Source organism: Corvus brachyrhynchos, unplaced genomic scaffold (assembly GCF_000691975.1).
Source record: "Corvus brachyrhynchos isolate BGI_N302 unplaced genomic scaffold, ASM69197v1 scaffold5, whole genome shotgun sequence".
Taxonomy (NCBI): Eukaryota; Metazoa; Chordata; class Aves; order Passeriformes; family Corvidae; genus Corvus; species Corvus brachyrhynchos.
In genome coordinates, this window is record NW_008238321.1 from 8,024,078 (window position 1) to 8,031,023 (window position 6,946).

General features: G+C 40.0%; 1 protein-coding gene across 1 annotated transcript in view; it reads right to left on the reverse strand.

Moving 5' to 3' along the window:
• Window positions 1-6,946, reverse strand: part of SDK1 (sidekick cell adhesion molecule 1) — a 388,322-nt gene that overhangs the window by 155,199 nt on the left and 226,177 nt on the right.

The following is a 6,946-nucleotide window of genomic DNA, read 5'->3' on the forward strand; positions in this document are numbered from 1 at the left end:
CGGGGCACAGACACACCTGGTGAGGCTCCTGTGACAGCCAGGACTGTGACAGTGAGGATGCCCCGTTCCAGGCACCGCTGCAAATGTCACCCTTCAGCCTCACCACGGGTTTGCATCTCCAGCGGGGCCATTCCTGTTGGTGCTCCCTGCACTGCTCCAAACCCCACAGCTCCCAAGAACTGGCCCCTGCCCTCCATCTGGGAATATTCTCAAAGACAGAGCAAATAAATTAAGCATCCTAAAGGTTTTCTATTGTTGAGCACTTTTATCAAACACTTGCTGACTTATATTTTTAAGACCTTTTCATGTTTTGTTTAATCTTACCCCTTCCATACCATTTCAAAAGAGTCTGCCAATACTCATGTTAGTTCTTTAAAAAGAATTTTACACACTGGGGAACAAATATAAAATTAACAAAGCAGCATATCACAGCAACTTCAATCCCCTTTTCTTATCAGGAAAGTAAATAACCCAAATATGTTACTCTTTTGTGAGGCTTCATACTGTAAATAATTTAGCTTATGCAACAGTCAGCAGACACTTAAAAAATCGTAAAAAGGCAGCTTGTAAATTTTCTCTGTATGCATTTAGTAAGTGAATTAAAATACCCATGTATTCATAGGTACTTTGCTTCAAGCAACTCATTTGGGAAAGAAAAATTAGCAATTTTTTAGCTTGAATAACAGAGTAATAAAATTTTCAAAGATACAGAAACCAATAAACAAATTACAGGGAAAAGTAATGAAAATAAAATGAAACTGATGGAAAAGCAAGCCAGTTCATCAAATGTTTTCTGCACAAGAGGCTACTCCATGCCCATTAAGCAGAATGGGAAATTGAGAAATGCAAGGTATGAACCCTAAAATTTGAAGTAATTCCCTAAAGAACAAAAAATAAACAGATTCTTTGCTTAGATCATACTCAGCATGCCAAAACCACTTGACATTGGATTTCACTTTCTGGAAAGACAAAAGCTTTGGTGATGGGGCTCAGAAAGTTCACAAGGTTAGCAGACTTCTCTCTGACAAATCTTTTACCTTTTGATGTTTTTCTAATTGACAGCAGCTAGTGTAGTACAGGAGATGGAAGCGTGGAGCATCCTTTTAAAATTTTAAGAATACCACCCACACTTCTGAATAAATTCAAGTATTCAAGAATAGTACTTAAAAGTGTAAGCACACATTTATTTGTTCCCCTAATTATGCTCTGTCAACCTGACACAGCATCTCTATGCAACACACACGGGATCTCAAAACACAAGCTGTTAGTGGATTTTACACCTCCTCGTCAACAGTCCTGGAAATACGATGCCATCAGGTAGCAAATCTATTTTCTAAGATTTCCATATAGGTATTCATGGCAGAAATTTTCCAGATAGTAATTAAAAAAACCAAACAAAACACCAGAAAACAAGAGCTGATCAGATTAGAAGCTTGTTACTGATGAGAAGAAATAACCTCAGCATCACTGTTCCCCACCACTTCTGCCCAAGGTGAAGGTTTACAACAGTGAATGCTGAAAGATCAACAAGCCAGTGACTAATTTGGCAGTAATCATTCCTTATCTCCATCTGGAAGAGAGGAAAACAACGTGTTTGACTTATCAGCTCCCCACCAAAACCAGACAAAGAGGAGAAGTCAGCTTTGTCTTCACCCCCATCACCCCACATGAGTGGCCCTGTGTGCACCCAGCAGATAAGAAAGGAAATAAATGTGCACATTCCCCCTCCTGCAGCCAGGAAAAGGGTGATTTCTTGCACTTTCTTACTGACTGTAACAAGAATCTAAACAAAGCATGTGTTTATTTTTTATTTGTACCATCCCTGAAACAAATCTGTTAAAAGTAGGCTGCTGCTAAAGGCTGTGAGTGAACTGATACTGATGTGAGACAGAGGGCTCATGAAAATGGTCAGAACTTGGATTCCCAGGAATCCACTTGCAAAGGTCAGCTATGGACATAACAAACATATACAGAAAGCAACCAAATTTCCAAGTATTACCTAAACACTATGGAGGGAGCACTAATATTCCTATTTCATATTCAAAACCAGTTTAATTTTCCCTTTGCAGCACTAAGAAATCCCTTCCCATAACTCACTCTGACCCCAATCCTGCCAAATCAAACTCCACAGGGACATTCCCAGGGCTCCCTTTGCAGAGGACAGTTTGCAGCTTTGGTTTATGGCTAATTGCAACACCAAAGGAGGATCTTAGTTTTTATTTAGAGTAAAAATCTCAACAGGGCTGTAACTTGGGACCTGTGCCTGCCTCATCCTTTCAAAACTTCACCCATTTGTAAGAAATCCACAGGCTGGAGTGTCAGAGCAGCAACACTGGAGATAAGCAACACTGGGATTTTGTTTGGATGATGGGATGTGGCAGATCAGCTTTCCATCAGGCTGGGGAAGGCAGAGAGTTATTTCAAACAATCAGATAATGAACAGCTACCCAGACTTCCCAAGTTTCTCATCCTGCCTGTCAATAAAGCCACTCCATCCTTCTCCTGCCTCCTCATGCACCTCACAGATGTGATTTTACTTGACTGATGCTACACGAAAATCCAATGCAGAATGTCATTGTTAGTAAACAGACATTTTCTTTAAAAATGCCTTTGTCGAAAACAATTGAATTTTTCTCCTTTTCACTGTTCCTTTTTTTACTTCATCAGACTTTTTGTTGCCTGAGCTTTCTAGGATTCTGCTGTTTCTGGCTTTTCATCACCTCTTCTTTTCCTCCTCCCCCCCATAGCTTCTCTGCTCCCATCTGTGGCCATTTCCCTCCCTTTTCCATCCCATGGACCTCTACACATTTCACACTATCTAAGAACTGCTCAGCCTCCAACGTATCCTTTAATTGAATGACTGAACTTCAGCTTCTCTGAAGAAAATATTTATTAAGGACACTGAAATGGGGGAGCAATACAAATGCACACAGGAACAGAGCTACAGTAGGATGAATCCACTAATAGGGAAGCACCATTCCCAGCTATATTCTATCTTTTTGGAAAGAAAAGGCTTTCTTTCCTTTTCAACTGCTTTCTGAACCCTCCTCCCAGCTAAAAAAGCAAAGCAACATTAGGGAAAAACACTGACCCCAGAGCTGCAGCCAGGGGATGCCTCACTATTACACGTAGTAAATCTGGGTGGAACCTGTGGGAAGCTGCAGAGACAAGGCTGAGTGACACTGAAAAACACTTAAGGGATGTGCTCTTAATCTGATTTTATCCCTTAATAGATGACTGGACAGAAGGACTGCCACAGGCAGAGTCCTAATCCAACAGGGACTGTTCTCCAAAAGAGAGCTCACGCTGCTTTATTTTCCTTTCTATCCATTTTAGCCACTGCACCCCCAGTGTTTCCAATCTCCCCTTTGCTTCTGAAATTTCTCATTTATCACTGTCTGAGCCATTACCAGGATCTACAAGGGCTCAGTACCTGCAGGGCTTTCAGGACTGACCCCAAACAGTCTTTGAGGCAGGACTGTGGGAACACCAAAGGCCTGGACTCAGGACAGGAGGGAGTTTTTCTTCCAGTCCTCCAGTGGTTGCCATCCCAGCTGCTCGTGAAGCAGTTGGTGAACTGCTGCCATTCACAGCCCAAGATATTAAGGTAAATTGGCATTGATATAATGTTTTCCATATTAAACTTTTGTTTGGTTATTTTTTTTTTAAGAACCAAAAAAAGAAAAAAAAATGAGGCAAGAGAAAATGGAAAGAGATGATCTGAGGTTTTTCCATCCCTTTGAACATAAACTCCTCTCCAGACTGTGGAATTCAGGAATCTGGCAATCCCCCACAAAGCAGAGATAAATTGAGAGAAGAAGAAAGAATGAACAACTTTTGCATGGTCTATTTGTTTTTATCACCTGTGGCTGTGGATGGGCACACATCTCTGAGCCTGCTGAACTTCCCCCTCCCTCCTCCTGCCTGACCAGGAATGAAACCCACCCAAGGCCTCTGTAACACTGAATTTTTTTAAGTACCGATGAGCTGTAGAATTTTAATTTGTTATTTAAATACAATAATTATGTACACTGCCCTATCATCTCTGGAAAGACAGTGTTTTTATCTCTGTACATGTATTGACACATAAGGTACAGGGAACTTTAAATATTGTCATTTACAGTTTATAAAGATCACAGACTTTATCAAAGCCACTTCAGTGCTTAATTTTCCCAACAGAACTGAAATCTCACCCAGGCCGGGTGGCTGGAGATACAATAGGTTCCTTCCCCTTCAGAAATGCATAAACATTAAGTTCTTCCCCAGATTTTACATTATGACATGCAAAGTTTATCTATGCCTGTATTTGCAGTGCAGAATATTAAGTGTGTTACTTCAACGGGTGCTCAAATTCATGTGCCAGAGATATGAGGTAAGCCAGCCTCAACAGAAACTGAGAGAAAGTGTTTCTGTCCTGAAAAGAAGTAATAGTTTGAGTTCAGGCTTGAGCACAACGATAAGGTTTAGTTTTGAGGCTGGTTTATAGGTCCCAACCCTCTGAAGAAGCTTAATCCAAACAAGGTGACCACGAGCAGGAGGAAGGGGGAGGATTATCCAAATAATCCAGAGCCTGGAGTGTGAGGTTGGCTGCTCCTCATCCCTACCCTCACTGTAAATTACTGCAATTACTGCTCAATGTCCAGCTTGCAGGGAAGAAGGGATCCCCCACAGGAATCAGTACCCAAAAATAAATTTACTTCTTCATATTATGAAATTTGTCTATGCAAGAAAAACGCTTCACGGAAGAGATCACCTTCTGCCCTCAAGCTAATAAAAAATTGAGTACTTAAACAGAACTTTGAAACCATTTATAAATTATCCTGGGAGAAAATTGGTAGAAAACTTTCACCATAAACTTCCCACAGACTTCCAGGCTTGCACTGGATGCAGAAATGCCTTGGTAATTCCTATGCAGGATACACGCAAAGCTTCATTTTATCAAATTATGGACACCTCTATTAGAACAAAGCAGGATAGGAGATAAGAGGCCAACACAAATAGCAAAAATATTACATATAGCACAACATTATGGCACCAGGAATGTGCAATCTCTGCCTGTGACACAGAATATGAGAAAAGAGGAGAAATGACAATCACAGGGTATCTCAAGATTGCTCGAGGGAGAGAGAGGGGGGGAAAAAAAAGACCTTACAAATACAAACTGCCTAATGGAACACACTCCCCGTTCCCAGGTACGGCCTGCAGATGGTTTGAATTATGAACCCAGAGTGGATTAATGCCCCTTTCCCTCTCCAGTACAAGACACACAACAGGAATTGGATCCTGATCAATAATAGATTAATTTCTCTTCCCCTTCAGAGCAAAAGATGCACAACAGGAATTGGAGCTCGATCAACAGAAAAGCAAATGCTGACAACCACCTGCAGGTACCAGAGAGAAACATTATGCAAATAATGAAAAGAAAGTGTGTTCTCAATCATAAACCTCTGTCCCAACCCATGTCTATTGGTTCTCTGCTTATTAGAGTGATTATTAAGAGCTGATAAAATAAAAGCACATTAAGATAATCAAAGTTACTATTTCAGTTTCCCACTTTGATTCTAACAAGGACTATTTATTTTCAAGGAAAGGGAAATATGATGCTGCTGTCACTGCACAGGTCTCTGCTCAGATTTCTAGACCTAAAGAAAAACAACAGAGACTTTCCTGAGATGCTTCTTGGTCACATTTGTTTAGTTGGATGAAGAACATAAAAACTCCAGATGGATTTTTTTTGAATCAACATTACACATTTATAAAATAATTAGCAAACTAATGGTGAAGAGCTGGTGTATGAAGAATTATGACTTTTCAGTACCCAAGGATGTCTTAAGACTCCTCAAACATGTGAGTAGTAACATAATTTACTTTTGATAAACTAGACTGTAGACTTACAAAAGTAAATAAGGAGCAACATAAAAACTTAATTTTGTGGATCAAATTTATAGGGAAGAAACAGCCTAGTTGTTTGATTTAATCACAGCAAGTGAAATCTTATATATCCAGCCCTCGTCTTGAACCAGACATCAGACATCACGACATATGAATAAAACACCAGATATGAAAAAGATTTACAAAACTCAAGCAAAACAAGTGAATGATCTAGGTTGGTTGTATTTATTTACACTCTTGTCACTGTGACTAAGCTCTGTCCACATCAGAACAAACATAGAACAGGATGCATTTCCACTGCAAGCAAAATTTAAAAAAAAAAAAATTAAATAAAATAATAAAACTCAGAACAATATACAGCAAGTAGGTCACAAGTTAAAGATCCAGAGTATGAGGAGGGATATGGTAAAGGAGCAATTAGAAGAGATTGCATCAGCACCTGTTGAGGAAGCCTTGCAATAAATTCATTTTGCCTGAATTGCCCATAAAGGCTGAGAACCTTCCCCTCCTTCCTTTTCCATCCACCTCTCCTGGGCCGTGTGGTTGCCTGAATATGTCATAATGATACTTCTGGTGCATTTAACTTTGAAAAACTAAGTTACCCACAGAAATTAACCCATAAAAGTGTGTGATTTAGCCAGACCAGATCCTTTTTTGGTTGGAAAGCTTCCTAAAGCTTCTCTGTTCAATCTGTTACAAACACTCCTAATTTCCAGCTTAAACAGCCAATGCACTCCATTAGCTCTCCTGCCAGAGCTGTCCTTTAGCTTGAAGAGCTGCTCTCTCTCTGTGATGTTTACATCCTAAAGCATTTACAGAACACAATCCTATCCTTTCACAATCTTCATTTTACTAAGTTAAACAAGCAAAACTTTTCTTGCCTGGAAGGATTCACTGAAAAACACACAAACAAAAGATGAGGAGCAAAGGTAAAAAAAACAAGCCAGCATCACACTATAAATGTCTCCAAATGTTCAAACAAACAACAGCCACGTTTCAAACAGCTTTTTTTCCCCCCTTTGTAAGGACTTGCACACAGGCTGCAAGTGCTCTT